This window comes from Arachis stenosperma, chromosome 6, assembly GCF_014773155.1.
Source record: "Arachis stenosperma cultivar V10309 chromosome 6, arast.V10309.gnm1.PFL2, whole genome shotgun sequence".
In the NCBI taxonomy this organism is placed as follows: Eukaryota; Viridiplantae; Streptophyta; class Magnoliopsida; order Fabales; family Fabaceae; genus Arachis; species Arachis stenosperma.
Window position 1 is genome coordinate 56,566,445 of NC_080382.1, and position 21,843 is coordinate 56,588,287.

Consider the following 21,843-nt stretch of genomic DNA (forward strand, 5'->3'; position numbering starts at 1 on the left):
GCTCATTATCATGGTGTAGCAAAATTCCCAGTATTTCGGTCTTCCACAAGAAGAACCTACTGAGTTTCTGGCACAGTTCTTATAAATTGCTGACACAGTACATGATAAGGAAGTAGACCAGGATGTCTACAGATTATTACTGTTTCCATTTGCTGTAAAAGACCAAGCTAAGAGGTGGTTAAATAATCAACCTAAGGCCAGCATAAGGACATAGAAACAGCTGTCAGAAAAATTTCTGAATCAATATTTCCCTCCCAAGAGGATGACACAGCTAAGGCTGGACATCCAAGGCTTTAAACAAGAGGATAATGAATCCCTTTACAATGCCTGGGAGAGGTATAGAGAGATGCTGAGGAAATGCCCCTCTGAAATATTTTCAGAATGGGTGCAGTTAGACATCTTCTACTATGGGCTTACAGAAAAAGCACAGATATCTCTAGATCACTTAGTTGCTGGATTTATACACATGAGAAAGACAATTGAAGAGGCTCAAGAGCTTATAGATACCGTTGCTAGAAATCAGCATCTGTACTTGAGCAGTGATTCCTCCATGAAGGAAGAGGCTAAAGCAGTATCTACTAACCTTAGTCCTCTAGAAAAAGTTGCTGAACTCAATCATCAATTACTTACTCTGACAAAACAGTTAGTAGAATTTAAAGAAATGTTACAAGATACTCGAGATGCTAATAAGAATATGGAAGCACAACTTGAGCAGACAAGACAATAGTTATCTAAACAAATAACAGAAGAATGTCAAGATGTTCAATTAAGGAGTGGAAAAATATTAAATACATCAACTCAAGATAGCAGAAAGCCAAGGAAAGAACAGCTGACAGAGGATGAATAGAATACTACCCAAAATCCCTCTGAGGATAGTAAGAGCCCAGAGAGGAATGATTCTGGCGTCCAAAAGCCAGAAAAGGATGACAAACTGGCGTTAAACGCCCAGTGGACGCCAAGTTCTGGCGTTCAAATGCCAGAAAAGGGTGAAAAGTTGGGGTCAAACGCCAATTCCATGTTCAATTCTGGCGTTCAAACACCAGAACAGGGTAGGAATCTGGCGTTAAACGCCAATCCAGCGCCCAATCCTGGCGTTCAAACGCTAGTAAGGGATCAGACACCCACAAGTGCTGATAATAACTCCCTCAAGAAGGCGTCTCATCCTGCTTCTGTAGGAAATAAACCTGCAGCAATCAAGGTTGAAGAATATAAAGCCAAAATACCTTATCCTCAGAAACTCCGCCAAGTGGAACAGGATAAGCAATTTGCTCGCTTTGCAGACTATCTCAGGACTCTTGAAATAAAGATTCTGTTTGCAGAAGCACTTGAGCAAATACCCTCTTATGCTAAGTTCATGAAAGAAATCTTAAGCCATAAGAAGGATTGGAGAGAAACTGAAAAAATTTTTCTCACTGAGGAATGCAGTGCAGTCATTCTAAAAAGCTTACCAGAGAAGCTTAAGGATCCCGGAAGCTTTATGATACCATGCACATTAGAAGGAATTTGCACCAAGATAGGTCTATGTGATCTTGGGGCAAGTATCAACCTAATTCATGCATCCACTATCAGAAAGCTTGGTTTGACCGAAGAGATCAAACCAACCCGGATCTGTCTTTAACTTGCTGATGGCTCCATTAAATACCCATCAGGCATAATCAAGGACATGATTGTCAAGGTTGGGCCATTTGCCTTTTTCACTGACTTTGTAGTGCTAGAAATGGAGGAGCACAAGAGTGCAACTCTCATTCTAGGAAGACCTTTCCTAGCAACTAGAGGCACCCTCATTGATGTCCAAAATGGGGAAGTGACTCTGAGAGTCAATGAGGATGAGTTCAAGTTGAATGCTGTCAAAGCTATGCAGTATCCAGACACACCAAAAGACTACATGAAAGTGGATCTTATTGACTCTCTAGTAGAAAAAGTCAATATAACTGAGAGTCTCGAATCAGAGCTAGAGGACATATTTAAAGATGTTCAGCCTGATCTGGAAGGGCCAGAGGAATTAGAAAAACCTCTAAAAACTCCTCAATTAGAGGAAAAGTCCCCCAAACCAGAGCTCAAGCCACTGCCACCATCCCTGAAATATGTATTTTTGGGAGAAGACAACACTTTTCCTGTGATCTTAAGCTCTACCTTAAAGCCATAGGAAGAGAAAGCTCTGATTCAAGTGCTAAGGACACACAAGACAGCTCTTGGGTGGTCCATAAGTGATCTTAAGGGGATTAGCCAGCCAGATGCATGCACAAGATTCTCTTAGAGGATAATGCTAAACCAGTGGTTCAACCACAAAGGTGGCTGAATCCAGCCATGAAGGAAGTAGTGCAGAAAGAAGTCACTAAATTACTAGAGGCTAGGATTATTTATCCAATTTCTGATAGCCCCTGGGTGAGCCCTGTCTAAGTCATCCCCAAGAAGGGAGGCATGACAGTGGTTCATAATGAGAAAAATGAACTGGTTCCCACAAGAACATTTACAGGGTGGCGCATGTGTATTCACTACAGAAGACTCAATACAGCCACCAGAAAGGATCATTTTCCTTTACCATTCATAGACCAGATGCCAGAAAGACTAGCAGGTCATGATTATTACTGCTTTTTGGATGGCTATTCAAGCTACAACCAAATTGCAGTGGACCCCCAAGATCAAGAAAAAACAGCATTCACATGCCCATCTGGAGTATTTGTCTACAGAATGATGCCATTTGGGCTGTGTAATGCACATGCAACCTTTTAGAGATGTATGCTCTCTATTTTCTCTGATATAGTGGAGAAATTTCTGGAAGTCTTCATGGATGACTTCTCAGTATATGGAGACTCATTCAGCTCATGTCTTGATCACCTGACACTTGTTCTAAAAAGGTGCCAAGAGACTAACCTGGTTTTGAACTGGGAAAAATGTCACTTTATGGTGATTGAAGGGATCGTCCTTGGGCACAAGATCTCGAACAGATGAATAGAGGTGGATCAAGCTAAGGTGGAGGTAATTGAAAAATTACCACCACCTGCCAATGTTAAGGCAATCAGAAGCTTTCTGGGGCATGCAGGATTCTATAGGAGGTTTATAAAGAATTTTTCAAAAATTGTAAAACCTCTAAGTAATCTGCTAGCTGCTGACACGCCATTTATCTTTGACACAGAGTGTCTGCAGGCATTTGAGATCCTGAAAACCAAGCTGGTTACAGCACCAGTCATTTTTGCACCAAACTGGACATTACCATTTGAACTGATGTGTGATGCCAGTGACCATGCCCTTGGGGCAGTATTGGGACAAAGGCATGACAAACTTCTGCACGTCATTTACTATGCCAGCCGAGTCCTAAATGATGCATAGAAAAATTACACAACCACAGAAAAGGAATTGCTTGCAGTGGTTTATGCCATTGACAAGTTCAGATCCTATTTGGTAGGATCAAAGGTGATTGTGTACACTGACCATGCTGCTCTTAAATATCTACTCACAAAGCAAGATTTAAAACCTAGGCTCATAAGGTGGGTGCTGCTTCTGCAAGAGTTTGATATAGAAATAAGAGACAGAAAAGGGACAAAAAACCAAGTGGCAAATCACCTGTCCCGGATAGAACCAGTAGAAGGGGCGTCCCTCCCCATCACTGAGATCTCTGAAACCTTTTCGGATGAGCAACTCTTTGCCATTCAGAAATTACCATGGTTTGCAGACATTGCAAACTATAAGGCTGCAAGGTTCAAACCCAAGGAGTACAGCAGGCAGCAAACAAAAAAATTAATTTCTGATGCAAAGTACTACTTGTGGGATGAACCATATCTCTTTAAGAGATGCGCAGATGGATTAATCTGTAGGTGTGTGCCTAGAGAAGAAGCGCAGAGGATCCTTTGGCATTGCCATGGATCACAATATGGAGGACATTTCGGAAGTGAGCGAACAGCCACGAAAGTCCTCCAATGTGGCTTCTACTGGCCTACTCTCTATAAAGACTCCCGAGAGTTTGTACGGAACTATGACAGTTGCCAGAGAGCTGGTAATCTGCCTCATGGTTACGCCATGCCTCAGCAAGGGATTTTAGAGATTGAATTGTTTGACGTATGGGGTATTGACTTCATGGGGCCTTTCCTACCTTCATACTCAAACACTTATATTCTGGTGGCAGTAGACTATGTATCTAAATGGGTAGAGGTAATTGCAACACCCACTAGTGATACTAAAACAGTGATAAAGTTCCTCCAGAAACACATCTTCAGTAGATTTGGTGTCCCCAGAGCAATAATCAGTTATGGAGGCACTCATTTCTGTAATAAACAGCTTTACTCTGCTATGGTGCGATATGGAATTAGCCACAAGGTGGTAACTCCGTATCATCCACAGACAAAAGTGCAAGCTGAGGTCTCTAATAGAGAACTAAAAAGAATCTTGGAATGGGCTGTAATGGCCTATAGAAAGGATTGGGCAAAAAGCTTGGATGATGCTCTGTGGGCATACAGAACAGCATTCAAGACTCCTATAGGAACTTCTCCATACCAACTTGTGTATGGCAAAGCCTGTCATCTGCCCGTGGAACTGGAACACAAAGCCTACTGGGCAACTAGATTCCTAAACCTTGATGCTAAATTAGCTGGAGAGAAAAGATTGCTCCAGTTGAATGAGCTAGAAGAGTTCAGACTTAATGCTTTTGAAAATAAAAAAATCTACAAGGAGAAAGCTAAAAAGTGGCATGACAAGAAATTGTCATCCAGAGCGTTTGAACTGGGACAAAAAGTCCTATTATTTAACTCTAGACTCAGACTATTCCCTGGGAAATTAAAATCCCAGTGGAGGGGACCATATGTGATTACAGGTGTGTTACCATATGGCTATGTGGAGCTTCAGGATATTTATTCTGACAAGAGATTCATTGTTAATGGGCAAAGAGTCAAGAACTATCTTGAAAGCAATATTGAGCAAGAGTGCTCAAAATTGAGACTAGAATAACATTCAGTGAGGTCCAGCTAAAGACAATAAAGAAGTGCTTATTGGGAGGCAACCCAATTTTATTTTAATTTTATCTATATTATTTTGTTTTCTTTTAGGTTGATGATCATGTGAAGTCACAAAGACAATTAGAAAAATAAAGAAAAAAATCAAAAACAGCATTGAAAACAGCACACCTAGGAGGAAGGATTTACTGGCGTTTAAACGCTAGTAAGGGTAGCAAAATGGGCATTTAAACGCCCAATTTGGCACCATTCTGGGTGTTTAAATGCCAGAATAGGACACCAGACTGGCATTTAAACGCCAAAATAGGGCAACAAACTGGCGTTTAAATGCCAGAACAGGAAGGAAAGCTGGCGTTTAAACGCTAGAACAGGACAGCAGACTGGCGTTTAAACGCCAGAATTGCACTCTAAGGCGTTGTGAACGCCCAATTGGAGCAGGGATGAAGAATTCCTTGACCCTTCAGGATCTGTGGACCCCACAGGATCCCCACCAACCTCAACTCACTCTCTCTCCTCTTCACACCTTTCTACAACACTCTTCCCAAAATACCCTTCACCAATCACCTCTATATCTCCTCCCTAAATACCCCTCTTCACTCCTTCATTTTCACACATCATACACACCTTCCCCTCCCCTTGGCCGAAATACATACACCCTCAATCTCCTCCATTTTCTTCTTCCCCTTCTTTTTTTCTTCTTTTGCTCAAGGACGAGCAAACCTCTTAAGTTTGGTGTGGTAAAAGCATTGCTTTTTTTTGTTTTTCCATAACCATTTATGGCACCTAAGGCTAGAGAAACCTCTAGAAAGAGGAAAGGGAAGACAAAAGCTTCCACCTCTGAGTCATGGGAGATGGAGAGATTCATCTCAAGGGCCCATAGCTCAGTAGTAAAGCATTTGACTGCACAACAAGAGAGCCCACTCATGGACCTCAATAAGAGCATGAGGAATTCCCACATCTAGAAATCCCTGAGATACCTCAAGGGATACATTTTCCTCCACACAACTATTGGGACCAATTAAGGGTGGAACACCAAGAGCACTCTATCATTCTCCATGAGATTAGAGAAGATCAAAGAGCTATGAGGGAGGAGCAACAAAGGCAAGGAAGAGACATATAGGAGTGCAAGAGCACCATTAGTTCTTCAAGAGGAGGAAGACGCCACCCTCACTAAGGTGGACTCATTCCTTAATCTCCTTGTCTATTTATTTTTCTATTTTTCGGCTTTATGCTGTATGTTCTATCTATGTTTCTGTCTTCACTACATGATCATTAGTATCTAGTGTCTGTGTTTTAAAGCTATGAATAATTCCAGGAATTCTTCACCTTTCTTAAATGAAAAAATGTGCTTAATTACAAAAGAACAAGAAGTACTTGGATTCCAAATTTTATCTTGAAACTAGTTTAATTATTTTAATATGGTGGCAATACTTTTTGCTCTCTGAATGAATGCTTGAACAGTGCATATTTTTTATCTTGTTGTTTAAGAATGTTAAAGTTGTTGGCTCTTGAAAGAATGATGAACAAAGAGAAATGTTATTGATAATTTGAAAAATCATGAAATTGATTCTTGAAGCAAGAAAAAGTAGTAAAAAAAATGGCGAAGAAAAAAAAAGAGATAAAAGAAAAAGAAAAAGCAAGCAGAAAAAGCCAATAGCCCTTTAAACCAAAAGGCAAGGGTAAAAAGGATCCAAGGCTTTGAGCATTAATGGATAGGAGGGTCCAAGGAAATAAAATCCAGGCCTAAGCGGCTAAATCAAGCTGTCCCTAACCATGTGCTTGTGGCATGCAGGTCCAAGTGAAAAGCATGAGACTGAGTGGTTAAAGTCGTGATCCAAAGCAAAAGAGTGTGCTTAAGAACTCTGGACACCTCTAACTGGGGACTTTAGCAAAGCTGAGTCACAATCTGAAAAGGTTCACCCAGTTATGTGTCTGTGGCATTTATGTATCCGGTGGTAATACTTGAAAACAAAGTGCTTAGGGTCACGACCAAGACTCATAAAATAGCTGTGTTCAAGAATCAACATACTGAACTAGGAGAATCAATAACACTATCTAACATTCTAAGTTCCTATAGATGCCAATCATTCTGAATTTCAAAGGAAAAAGTGAGATGCCAAAACTGTTCAGAAGCAAAAAGCTACAAGCCCCACTCATCTAATTAGAACTAAGTTTCATTGATACTGTGGGATTCATTGTATATTCTCTTCTTTTTATCCTATTTTATTTTTAGTTACTTGAGGACAAGCAACAATTTAAGTTTGGTGTTGTGATGAGCAGATAATTTATACGCTTTTTGGCATTGTTTTTATATAGTTTTTAGTATGATTTAGTTAGTTTTTAGTATATTTTTAGTAGTTTTTAAGAAAAATTCACATTTCTAGACTTTACTATGAGTTTGTGTGTTTTTCTGTGATTTTAGGTATTTTCTGGCTGAAATTGAGGGACCTGAGCAAAAATCTGATTCAGAGGCTGAAAAAGGACTGCAGATCTTGTTGGATTCTGACCTCCCTGCACTCGAAGTGGATTTTCTGGAGCTACAGAAATCCAAATGGCGATCTCCCAATTGCATTGGAAAGTAGACATCCAGGGCTTTCCAGCAATATATGATAGTTTATACTTTGAGCGAGTTTTGAGGACGTAAATTGGTGTCAAAACGGCAGCTCTCTGCCTTTTTCTGGCGTCAAAACGCCAGAACTGACATAAAAGTTGGAGTTAAACGCCGAAACTGGCTCCAAAGCTGGCGTTTAACTTCAGGAATAGCCTATGCATGTGAAAGCTCCAATGCTCAGCCCAAGCACACACCAAGTGGGCCCTAAAAGTGGATTTCTGCACTACCTATCTTAGTTTACTCATTTTCTGTAAACCTAGGTTACTAGTTGAGTATAAAAGCTACTTTTAGAGATTTATTTTGTACCTCATGACATTTTCACATTTTACATTGTATCTCTATGGCATGAGTCTCTAAACTCCATTGTTGGGGGTGAGGAGCTCTGCTGTGTCTCGATGGATTAATGCAATTGCCACTGTTTTCTATTCAATCACGCTTGTTTCCATTCTAAGATATTCATTCGCACTTAAACGTGATGAATGTGATGATTCATGACACTCATCACCATTCTCAACTTATGAACGCGTGCCTGAAAACCACCTCCGTTCTATCTTAGATTTAATTTGTATCTCTTAGCCTCCATTCCGAAAGATCGGAGTCTTCGTGGTATAAGCTAGAATTACTGGCGGCCATTCCTGAGATCCGGAAAGTCTAAACCTTGTCTGTGCTATTCTAAATAGGATCTGGGAAGGGATGATTGTGACGAGCCTCAAACTCGCGAGTGTTGGGCGTAGTGACAGACGCAAAAGGATCACTTGATTCTATTCCAACATGATCGAGAACCGACAGATGATTAGCCGTGCGGTGACAGAGCACATGGACCATTTTCACTGAGAGGATGCAAAGTAGCCATTGGCAATAGTGACACCCTACACACAGATTGCCATGGAAGGAGCCTTGCGTGCGTGAAGAAGAAGACAGTAGAAAAGTAGAGATTCAGATGACAGAGCATCTCCAAAACTCCAACCTGTTTTCCATTATTGAATCACAAGTACCTTTTATTTCATGCTCTTTTATTCTATTGCAAACAAAACCCTTTTCCTTGATAATCTCCTGACTAAGAGTTACAAGGTAACCATAGCTTGCTTCAAACCGACAATCTTCGTGGGATTGACCCTTACTCACGTAAGGTATTACTTGGACGACCCAGTGCACTTGCTGGTTAGTTGTGCGGAATTGCAAGTGTGATTGCAATTTCATGCACCACAGTGCCACAATATGCTTCTCATCTCACCTTCAGGAACACATTTCTTTATCATCCCATCTGAACATCTTATGAATAAGAATGGTTCATCCCATACGAATTTCTTTGCTTCATTAAGTAGCTTTTTCACTTGTTTCTTGGTGAATTCCTTAGGAATCTTTCTTCCAACCTTATAGTTTGCAATGTCTTCAAACCAAGGGGCTTGTTGAATCTGTAAGAGATGTTCATCTGGAAAGCTTTCATTCACTGGGTGTGAGGCTTCTTGAATTATTTCTTGTGGCAATCTTGATAGATGATCAGCAAATTGGATTCCACTACCCTTCCTATCCTTTATTTCAATGTCAAACTCTTGTAGAAGCAATATCCATCTGATAAGTCTTGGTTTAGCATCCTGTTTTGACATCAAATACTTAAGGGCAGCATGGTCAGTATAAACTACAATTTTGGATCCAATCAAGTATGATCTAAACTTATCAAACGCATAAACCACAGCCAATAATTCATTCTCTGTTGTGGTGTAATTTTTTTTAGCTTCATTCAATACTTTGCTTGCATAATAGATGACATGATGCAAGTTCTCCTTCCTTTGTCCCAACACAGCACCAATTGCAATGCCACTTGCATCACACATGAGTTCAAAGCGTAATCCCCAATCTGGGGGTGTGATGATTGGTGCAGTGGTGAGTCTGGTTTTTAAAGTGTCAAAGGCATGCTGACAGCTTTTATCAAAAACGAAAGGACTATCAACATCAACAAATTGCTTAATGGTTTGGCTATTTTTGAAAAATCCTTGATAAATCTTCTATAAAATCCATCATGTCCTAAGAAACTTCTAACAGCTTTCACATTAGTTGGTGGAGGGAGTTTCTCTATGATTTCTACCTTTGCCTTGTCAACTTCTATCCCTCTTCTTGAAACTTTGTGACCAAGAACAATTCCTTCGGGTACCATAAAATGGCATTTCTCCCAATTTAAAACCAAATTAGTTTCTTGGCACCGTTTCAAGACTAAGGTTAGATGATGCAAGCAAGCATTGAAAGTATCACCAAAAACAGAGAAATTGTCCTTGAAGACCTCTAAGAATTTTTCAATCATATCTGAGAAGATAGAGAGCATACACCTCTGGAAGGTGGCTGGAACATTGCATAGCCCAAATGGTATCCTTCTATAGGTGAAAACTCCAAATGGACATGTGAAAGAGGTCTTTTCTTGGTCTTTTGGATCTACCATTATCTGATTATACCCAGAATATCCATCAAGGAAGCAGTAATAAGCATGGCCGGCCAATCTTTCAAGCATTTGGTCAATGAAGGGAAGAGGGAAGTGATATTTGCGTGTGGCATCATTCAGCCTCCTATAGTCAATACACATCCTCCATCCTGTCACAGCTCTTCTGGGAATGAGTTCGATCTTCTCATTAACAATAACTATCATCCCACCTTTCTTTGGTACCACTTGAACTGGGCTTATCCATGAGCTGTCAGAGATAGGATAGATAATCCCTACATTCCATAACTTCATTACTTCCTTCTGGACAACTTCCTTCATTGTGGGATTCAGCCTCCTTTGAGGTTGAACCACTGGTTTGGAATTATCTTCCAAAATGATCTTATGCATGCAAACTGCAGGGCTAATACCCTTCAAGTCATCAATGGTCCATCCTAATGCATCTTTGTAAGTCTTTAGTACATTGAGGAGCTTTCCTTCTTCTTCTTCAGTAAGGGAAGAGTTGATGATCACTGGAAAGCTATCTGCTGTGCCAAGGAATGCATATTTAAGATGAATAGGGAGAGGTTTCAATTCTTGTTTTGGCACTTCTTCCTTCTTGTCTTGTTTCACCTCTTTCTCAATGGAAATTTTAGCTATTTGTGCTTCCATTGTCTCCTGATCTTCTTCCTCTTCTTCTTCTTGTTGCTCATGATGATTGGCTTCCAACATTTCTTCCACCAAACTTTCTATCATATCTACTCTCATGTAATCTTCTTGCTCAGGGGGGTGTTGCATTGCTTTGAAAACATTGATGACCATTTGCTCATTGTGCACCTTGAAGATCATTTCTCCCTTCTCCACATTAATAATAGCTCTTGTTGTGGCTAGAAATGGCCTTCCCAGGATGACTGATTTGTTTCCTTCCTCTTCTGTATCCAAAATCACAAAGTATGTAGGGAAGATAAACTCTCTAACCTTCACCAATGGATTTTCCACAATGCCATTGGGTGTCTTGATTGATCTGTCGGCCATTTCCAAAGACAGCCTGCTAGGTTTGAGTTCTTCTTTGGCAAGCTTTCTCATCATTGATAAGGGCATCAAATTGATACTAGCACCAAGATCACAGAGGGCTTTGTCTAAGGTCATCTTGCCTATGGTACATGAAACTACAAAACTCCCTGGATCTTTAAGCTTTGGTTGAATACCCCTTTGAATTACAGCACTGCATTCTTTAGTGAGAAGCATTGTCTCCTTCTCATGTCAACTTCTCTTTTTATTAATAAGCTCTTTCAAGAACTTTGCATATAGAGGCATCTGCTCTAATACCTCAGCCAATGGAATATTAATCTCTAATTTCTTGAAGACTTCAAGGAATTTGGGGAAGTGTTGATCCTTGATTTCTTTGTTAAACCTTTGAGGGTATGGCAAGGGAGGTGTGAAAGTCTTCTCCTCTTGCTTCTGTCCTTGAGATGGTCCTTTTATTGCTTCCTTCCTTTTCCTTAAGTTTTGTGGCTGGTCATCCTTCTCTTTGAGCTTTTCTGAAGTTTGCTTGCTTGCTGTCACTTATTTGTTGTTGGCTTCCTCTTTCTCTGTTGGCTTTTTGTTGCTTTCCATAGGCTTCTTGGTTGCCTCCTTGTCATTCACCAAGGTTCTTCCACTCCTTAGCTGTATGGCTTTGCACTCTTCTTTAGATTTTGGAATGGTATCACTTGGGAGTGAGCTTGATGGCCTTTCAATCACAGCTTGCTTGGAAAGCTGTCCAATCTGCCTTTCTATGTTTCTTATGGAAGCATCATTGTTCTTCTTTGTAAGTTCTTGCTGTTTCATCATTTTTTCCATCAATATCTCCAAGTTGGAGATTCTCTGAGTATCTTGTGATGCTTGTGGCTAGTTGTGAAGTGTTGAAAGTGGCTGATGGTTATTTTGGTTAGTGGTTGTGTTATTGGGTAGATAGTAGTTGGAATTTGGGTAGTTATTTTGGGGTTTTCTATATGGATTGTGGATTGTGTTTTGCTGGTTGTGGTTGCTGGTGTTTCTTGAGTTGTTTTGGTTTGAATGTCGTTGCCGTGGCTGCTAATTTTGATTGTGGTTATCTCCCCATTTAAGGTTGGGGTGGTTCTTCCATGACGGATTGTAAGTGTCACCATAAACTTCACTTGATCCAGAACCATGGCTGTGCACATATTGAATTTGTTCCTGCTACTGATCTTATTGGCTTTCTTCATTCTGTCCCTATGTGGTTGATGGTTGGCTTGTATTTACTGCTATAACTTGGAGGCTATCAATCCTCTTGGCCATTTGCTCAAATTGTTATTGAATTTGCTGCTGCATCATTTTATTTTGAGCTAGGATTGAGTCCACTCATTCCAATTCTAGCACTCCCTTCCTTTGTGATAGTTGGTATTGTCTTTGATGTGCAAAGAAGTATTGATTGTTTTTCCACCATATCAATAAGATTCTGGGCCTCCTCTACAGTCTTCATCAATTATAGGGAGCCTCCTACTGAGTGATCTAGTACTTCTTGAGCCTTCAGAGTTAAGCCTTCATAAAAGTTCTGAAGTATGTCCCACTCATTGAACATTTCAGGGGGGCACTTTCTAATCAGGGTCTTGTATCTCTCCCAAGCCTCATAGAATGACTCTTCATCCATCGGAGTGAATGTTTGGACCTCCGTTTTGAGTCTAATGATCCTTTGGGGAGGATAGAACTTGACTAACAACTTGTTCACTAGATCTTCCCAATTGTTGATGCTATCTCTTGGAAATGACTCCAACCATTGAGTAACTTTGTCTCTGAGGGAAAATGGAAATAACAGTAGCTTGTAGATGTCAGGATGCACTCCATTGGTTTTGACAGTGTCACAGATCCTTAGAAAAGTGGATAAGTGTTGGTTAGGATCTTCAAGTGGGCCTCCTCCATAGGAGCAATTGTTTTGTACCAAGGTGATAAGTTGTGGCTTCAATTCAAAGTTATTTGCATTGACATTTGGGGTAAGGATGCTTCTCCCATAATGCCTTGGATTAGCAAAGGTGTAGGAAGCCAAAACTCTCCTCTGTGGTTGACCATTGTTGTTGGCCACTCCTACTGGTGGATTTGTTGGATTCTCCTCCATTTCTTGATATTCTTCTTCAGAAGTTTCTCCTCTAATGACTCCCTTTCCTCTGGCTTCCCTTCTCAGTCTTCTAAGGGTTCTTTCATCACGATCACCAGAGGTGGAGACCTCTTTCCTTGCTTCTGTCATAAAACCACAACCACAAAAAACACAAGAGCACTCTGTAGTTTGAGTGCAGTGAGTGTTGGTAGAAACAAAGTCTCAAATAGTTAGTATGCAAGTTAAAATCAAAGAAAATAAACAAAAACAAAGAAAAAGTGCTTAATCTAGACCACCACCATACTTAATCATTGTCAATCTAATCAATCCCCGATAATGGCGCCAAAAACTTGATGTGTGGAAAACGATCCAACACAAAACTCACTGATAAGTGTACCGGGTAGCATCAAGTAATAATTACTCACATGAGTGAGGTCGATCCCACAGGAATTGAAGGATTGAGCAATTTTAGTTAGGTGGTTGATTTAGTCAAGCAAACAAGTGTTAATTTGAGTGATTTGTATCCAACAGAAGCTAAGTTGTATGAAATTTAAAGGGAGAGGGGGGATTGATAGTAAATTAAAGAGCAGAAAAAGTAAAAGAGCTGAATCTTAAAGAACAAGTAATGTAAATGACTGAAACTTAGATTGCAAGAAATGTAAATGTCAGAATCTTAGAGTGCAAGAAATGTAAAATTGCTGAAAGAGTAAAAAGGATCTGGGAACAGGGAATTTAAAGTTAAACAAGAGAATGTAAATAGCAATCAATCAACGAAGTAAAAGATCAATGGAAATACAGCAGATCTCAAACATAAAAGGAAAATTGCTTGAAGAAGCAATACAGAAAGTGAATTTAACTCAATTATGAAATCTAAAAGAGAAGTTGAAGATCTCAGGGGTTGAACGAGACTAGAAAATAAGTCTAGATCTCAATTCCTTCCTTGATCCAACAGAGAGTAATTGCAGAAGAAATAGAGATGAGAGTAGTAAATGAAACATAGATCCAAATCACAATTCGTTGAAATTATGCAGAAAGTAAATAAAGAGAGATCTCAGATCAAGAATGAAACGGAATTCTTTCAGTTCTCAATCCAGGATCCAAAACAAAGAGTCTAGAGTGTAGAAGTAAGAACAAAGAGAAAGAGAAGTCAATTCTCAATCCCAATTCCCAAACCCAAAGCTAAAATCTAAAAATAAGCTCCCAAAAATGAAAAATAAAAAGTAAAAGTGTCAAAAAGGTCAAAAGAGCCCCTCTCTAAATCAAACTAACTTCTATTTATACACTTCCTATTTTTGAATTTTAGAATTTGGAGTGGGCCTTTCAAAATTGGTGAAGGATTCAATTAAATTTGATTTTTAGACTAGAAATGTGCCATGAGACACTCCCAGGGCACGACTGGGTTGACAAGGGGAGCGTAGGACTCCCCCTTGGTCTTAATTGTTGTGTCAGAAGCCCCTTGGGCAGCCTGCTAGCGCTCGGTTAAGTAAAGGAGCGCAGCTCTCCATGGCCTTGCTTTTAGCGTGCTAAATTGTTGCGTGACGAGCTCCTTAGCCGTGTCACACTTCATAGCGCTCCGTGAATGGAGAGAATGCAGCGCTCTTTGCTTGGGATGGGAGCCTCTCTTCGAACTTTGGTGGAAGCATTTGGGGAACAATTTCCCTTTGAAGAGTGTAGCGCTCCTTCCTTGCCAGCATGAGGCTCCTGGTTCAAATCCTTGTGAGTGCAATTCGGCCACTTTTGGCTTATTTTCCTTGCAAGTAGCACTTCTCTTTGCTCCCTCAAGTGCAAGGTTCGATCCTTGGGGCCTCCACTAGCAAACATTTATCCTGAATTTATTTGAAGTGGAGCCAAATAAAGTTAACAGAGTTAACCGAGCGCTATTGATTTTGCCTTGTTTCCTTGGTTCCTTGTAGCGCTCGGTTAAGGGAGAGCGCAGCTTCCTTGCCATTCGCTTTCTTTGATTTGTGTAGCGTTCAAATAGAGAGCGCTATGCTCACTAAGAGAGCGCTATGGCTCTTTTCCTTTGATGCACCACGCTTTTGTTTCCTTTGGCTACGCTTCATAGGCCACGCTTTCTTGTTTTTTTCTTTTCTTCATCTACAAGTAATCAAAATAACCAATCAAAGTACCAACAAATTCACAAGGTTTATAAATTATTCAAAACCAATTAATTTTAGCCTAAACCTCATGATTTTGTGTCAAATAAAGGATGGTTGATTGATTCAACAAAACCATGCAATTCCACTCTAAATCAATTACTTATAATGCAAGAAAGTGCATAAAACCTAATGAAACAAGTGAAAAATGCTTGAAAAGCTAGCATAAGATGACTTATCATCATTATGTAAATCAAAAAATTAAAAGACATAGAATAAAAACAAAGACTTATATACTACTAGTGATCATGAAACTCTAAATTAGGATGGGAATATGAAAAATAGGAATTGGAATAGTCACAGGGTTGAAACTTAGCTACCTTCAGCTTGAGGGGCGCTGGGCTCTTTAGGGGAGAGCTTCTGGCGCTTTAACTCCTTTATCTCACACCCCTGCTTCTCTTGCTCTTTGATTAGTTTGCAAATCATGCTAGTTTGATTTTTCTGCTCCTCTCTAAGTTGATCTAAGGTGGTTTGCAAGTGCATCACAGACGCCTTTAGCTGGTCCCAATTCTCAATTGGAGGGATCTCTTGGGGAGGTTCAAGTGCCTTCCTTTTGGGCTGATCCTCTGATATCCTGGAGCTTTCCATCACTTGCTTAGTGATTGGGCTTTCCACTGGAATAAAATTTTCCACATGGATCAGGACTTTAGCCTCTTGGCATAGGCGAAAGATAAGGTTTAGATAAGCCAGCATGGCATTAGTAGACATCCTGTTTGCCAACTTGTATATCTCACGGGGGATTATTTGGTGGACTTCTACCTCATTTCCCATCATGATGCAGTAAATTATCACAGCTCTCTGAATAGTGACTTCAGAGCAGTAACTTGTAGGGAGTATAGAACACCCAATGAAGCCTAGCCATCCTCTAGCAATTGGCTTGAGGTTCATTCTTTTCAACTGGTTTGGCTTGTCTTTTGCATCCTCAATCCATTGAGTTCCAAGTAGGCATATGTCCTCTAGGACTTGATCCAGCTCTGGGTTGGCTACCATCCTTCTATTGTAGGATTCAGGGTCATCCCTCTGTAAGGGTAATTTAAAGATCTCTTTCTCCCTATCCAGATGAAAATGGATGATCTTCCCCTGACCATAGTGCGAAAAGTATGGAATGCTGTTCCATCTTTCTTTTGCTTATCTGTCATCCACAAATTTGCATAGAATTCATGGATCATGTTATATCCACCAGTGATCTCAGGATTAGTTAGAATCTCTCAACCTCTCTTTCGAATTTGCTCTTGAATCTCCGGGTATTCTTCTTCTTCTAATTTGAATCCTACCTCAGGGATTACTGGCCTTTTACTCATTATCTTGTGATAATGTTCTTCATGTTGCTTGGTATAGAATTGAACAGGTTTGAAAACAACTGTTGGGTCATCTTCTTTCTTGTTTCTTGGAGCAGTCTTGCCACTTCTTGGAGCCATGGGATTCGAATTTTTGATGAGAGAATAGGGCTCCTTCCACACCAAACTTAAAAGATTTGCTCGTCCTCGAACAAAAGGTAAGAAAGGAAGAATAAGAAAAAGTGAAGTAGAGGAGAGGAAAAGAAGAGAATTCGAATGAGAGGTGGTGAGTGAGGGAGAGGGAGCACATCCACAAAAATATAAGGAGGGGGAGGGATTTTTGAACTCAATCTTAAAAGAAAGATAAAAATTTTGAAAAAGATAGAAAAAGATAAGTTGTTAAACTTGAAAGATAAGAAAAAGATATGAAAAAGATATAAAGATAAGATAAGAAGTATGAAAAATATTTGAAAGTTCAATAAAAGATAGGAACAAGAATTTCAAAAGATAAGAAAAGATTTGAAAGGATTTGAAAACTAGTTGAAAATGATATGAGATTTTGAAAAAGATTTGAAAAGATTAGAAATTATTTTAAATTTGAAATTAAATTGAATTTGAAATATTTGATCAAGAGAGATTGAATAAAGAAAAGATAAGATTTTGGAAATTACGTCCTATGCTGTCTCGCTGGCATTTAAATGCCCAGAATGGCTGCATTTTGGCGTTTAATGTTGCTGCCTCTGCTTGATGGGTGTTGAACGCGCAGAATGGCACCCATTCAGGCATTCAACTTCATATTGTCCTCCCTTTTCGGCGTTTGAACGCCCAGCCAGGTACCCTGGCTGGCATTCAATGTTAGGCTTGTCTTCCTTATTGGGCATTGAATGCCTAGCCAGGTTCCGCTGGCTAGCGTTTCAGCGTCAGGCTTGCTACCTCCATGTGCGTTTGAACACCCAATTTCCACTCTTTTCTGGCATTTAACGTCAAAGAGATCCCTTCTCCAGGGTGTTCTGTTTGCTGTTCTGCATCATTCTATCTCTGTTTAAGCACTATTCATGATCACTAACATCAGAATCAACCTAAGTAAGAACTTATTATAAGGAAGAACTATTTAAAACATAAATAATTAAAAATTAGAAAATAGTATACAATTAATCATTGGGTTGGCTCCCAACAAGCGGTTCTTGAATGTCTTTAGCTAGACTTCACTGTAGTTATCTTAGTAGCAGTGTTGAGCCTCCTGGCTCAATATCTCCTCCAAGGTAATGCTTGACCCTCTGTCCATTGACAGTGAACCTTGCATCAAGATCTTTACCATGAAGTTCTATGTGACCGTAAGATGACACACTAGTAATCACAAACGGTCTTGTCCAACGGGATTCGAGTTTCCCAGGGAATAGTTTGAGTCTTGAGGTCCTGCTTCAAAGACTCTGGAAGATATCTTCCTGTCATGCCACCTTTTTGTCTTTTCCTTATAGATCTTTGCATTTTCAAATGCAGCAAAGCAGAATTTATCCAACTCATTTAGTTGGAGAAGCCGTTTCTCTCCTGCTTCTTTAGCATCAATGTTTAGGAATCTAGTAGCCCAATAGGCCTTGTGTTCTCGTTCCACTAGCAGATGACAGGATTTCCCATATACCAACTGATATGGTGAGGTTCCAATGGGGGTTTTGAAAGCTGTTCTGTATGCCCACAGAGCATCATCAAGCTTTCTAGCCCAGTCCTTTCTAGAGGCGCTTACTGTCCTATCTAGGATTCACTTTAGTTCTCTATTTGAGACTTCAGCTTGCCCATTTATTTGGGGATGATACGGTGTTGCTATTTTATGGCAAACTCCGTAACAACTTAAGATAGAATCCAGCTATCTGTTGTAGAAATGAGTACTTCCATTACTAATCAGTGTCCTAGGGATACCAAATCTGTTAAAGATGTTCTTTTGGAGGAACTTCATCACTACTCTGGTGTCATTAGTGGGGGATGCTATTACTTCAACCCATTTAGACACATAATCTACTGCTATAAGGATGTAGGTGTTTGAGTATGAAGGCGGGAAGGGTCCCATGAAGTCTATGCCTTATACATCAAACAACTCAATCTCTAGGATTCCCTACTGAGGCATTCCATGACCATGAGGGAGATTACCAGCCATTTGGCAACTATCACAGTTACGGACAAACTCTCTAGAGTCCTTAAAGAGAGTGGGCCAATAGAAGCCACTTTGGAGAACTTTGGTGGCTGTCCGCTCACCTCCAAAGTGTCCTCTATAGTCTGAGCCATGACAATGCCATAGGATTCTGTGTGCCACTTCTTCAGACACACATCGTCGGATTATTCCTTCTGAGTATCTCTTAATAAGATATGGCTCATCTTACAAGTAGTACTTTGCATTATGCATGAGTTTCCGGGCTTGCTGCCTGTTAAACTCCTTGGGAATGAACCTTATAGCCTTGTAGTTTGTAATATCTGCAAACCAAGGTGCTGTCCGGATGGCAAAGTGTTGCTCATCTGGAAAGGTTTCAAATATGTCAGTGGAGGGAGGAGAGGTCCCTGCCACTGGTTCAATCCGAGACAAGTGGTCAGCTACTTGATTCTATGTATCCTTTCTATCTCTGATTCCTATATCAAACTCTTGCAGGAGTAATTCCCGTCTTATAAGCCTGGGCTTAGAATCCTGCTTAGTGAGTAGATACTTCAGAGCAGCATGGTCAATGTAGATAATGACCTTAGATCCTACTAGTAGGATCTGAACTTGTCAATGGCATACACCACTACAATAATTCCTTTTCTGTAGTAGTGTAGTTTTTCTGCGCATCATTTAGTACACGACTAGCTTAGTAAATGACATGCAGAAGTTTGTCATGTATTTGCCTCAGAATTGTGCCAATGGCATGGTCACTGGCATCACACATCAGTTTGAATGGCAATTCCCAATTGGGTGCAAAAATGACAGGAGTAGTGACAAGCTTGGCTTTTAGGGTTTCAAAGACATGCAGGCATTCTTGGTCAAAGAAAAATGGAACATCATTAGCCAAGACATTAGACATGGGTTTTGCGATTTTAAAAAAATCTTTTATGAACCTCTTGTAAAATTCTGCATGTCCTAGGAAACTTCTGATTGCCTTGACATTAGTTGGTGGTGGCAATCGTTTGATCACTTCCACCTTAGCTTGCTCTACTTCTATTCCCTTGTTTGAAATTCAATGCCTAAGAACAATGCCTTCAGTCATCATGAAGTGGCATTTTTCCCAGTTTAGAACTAGGGTTATTTTTTTACATCTTTTCAGAACTAGGGCCATATGATCAAGGTAGGAGTCATATGAGTCTCCAAAGACAGAGAAGTCATCCATGAACACTTCAAGGAACTTCTCTACCATATCAGAGAAGATGGATAACATACATCTCTGAAAGGTGGCAGGTGCATTGCACAAGACAAAGGGCATTTGCTAGAAGGAAAACACGCCACATGAGCATGTGAATGCTATCTTTTCTTGATCCTGTGGATCCACTGCTATTTGATTGTACCCAGAATATCCATCCAGGAAATAATAAAATATATGCCCTGCTAGTCTCTCTAGCATTTGGTCAATAAATGGTAAAGGAAAATGATCATTCCTGGTGGCGTTATTGAGCCTGCTATAGTCAATGCACATATGGCACCCTGTAACTGTCCTTGTAGGAATCAGTTCATTCTTTTTATTATGAACCACTGTCATGCCTCCCTTCTTGGGAACAACTTGGATAGGGCTTACCCAGGGGCTATCAGAAATGGGATAAATAATCCCAGCCTCCCAGAGCTTAGTGACTTCTTTCTGCACTACTTTCTTCATGGCTGGATTCAATCACCTTTGTGGTTGCACCACTGGTTTGGAATCATCCTCCTACAGGATTTTATGCATGCATCGGGTCGGGCTAATGCCCTTAAGGTCACTTCTAGTCCACCTAGGGCGGTCCTATGTGTCTTGAGCTCTTGGATCAGTGCTTTTTCTTCCTGTGGTTCTAAGGTAGAGCTTATGATCACATGATAAGTATCTCAATCTCCCAAAAATGCATATTTCAGGGAGGAAAGTAATGGCTTGATGACATGGTGGAAATTAGCCGATTAAGAAATTAGTATAGAAATAATGTTGCAAGTACAGTTCCTAATCGACGAAAATCCGCTTATCAATTTAGAAAGGGTTGTCACAATTTTAGAATAAAAATACAGGGAGTATGAATCCCAGGTTGTCTCTCAACGAGTTGAGAAAAGAGTGCTATTTTATTAGTCGGGGGTTTTCCAAGAAATTTTTGAGAGTTGAGGAACAGAAAATTTAACGATGGTAAATTAAAGCAATGTGAATCAAAAGCGATTTATATATTCAAAGTAAAAACCTTGACCGGGGGTAGATTAATTGGAAGTTCTATCCTTGTTGGATTTTCCCAAGTGAAATAGCAAGAGGTTGTTGTTCTCACAGGCATTGACATGACGCGCACGCATGGCCGACGTGTGCGCATGATTTGGAACATTCCATAGCGACGCGCACGCACACTTGACGCGCACGCGTGATTAGTGCAAAGGACGAATGACGCGTATGCGTAACTGACGCGTACGCGTGACATGGAGTTTTTGCAAACGACGCGCACGCCTGACTGACGCGTACACGTGACATGCGTGACGTACAGAAGTTGCAGAAAAACACTGGGGGTGATTTTGGGCCAGTTTTAGATCCAGTTTTTGGCCCAGAAACACAGACTAGAGCCAGGGAACAGTAGAGACTCAAGAGACATTCTCATTCTGCATAGTTTTAGTTTTAGTTCGAAAGCTAGGGATAGATTTCTACTTCTTCCTCTAGGTTTTCTTCACATTCATAGTTCTTAGAATTTTGTTGTTTTTTGCTATTGATTTGGATATTGAGAAGAGTTGCTACCTCCGTTGAAGTTCAATTATACTAGTTTGTTTGCTTTGTCCCTTACTCTTTCATATCCTTAATCCTTGTTCAGAGTTACAATTGAATTGTTTTTAGAATTTATTAATGCAAAGAACTATTTTTACTTTTAATTAATTTTTGGTTATTGTTTATCATGTCTCACTTTTATTCCTCTCTTAATTCTGTGAAAGTTATATTCATGATAATGGAGTAGACTTCCAACTTGACTTGGGGGTTGATTAGGAGGAGACCTTTGAGTTGGAATGCCTAAGCGATTAGTTAGTCTGGAAGTTATTGGCTAATTCTCTATTTACTAATGCTAATCCATCCCAAGGGAGAGGATTAGGACTTGCAAATAAGAGTTAGCTCAATCACTTGACTTTCCTTTTTTTAGTAAGGGTTAACTAAGTGTAAATAACAACCTCTTGATGCTACACTTGAGAGA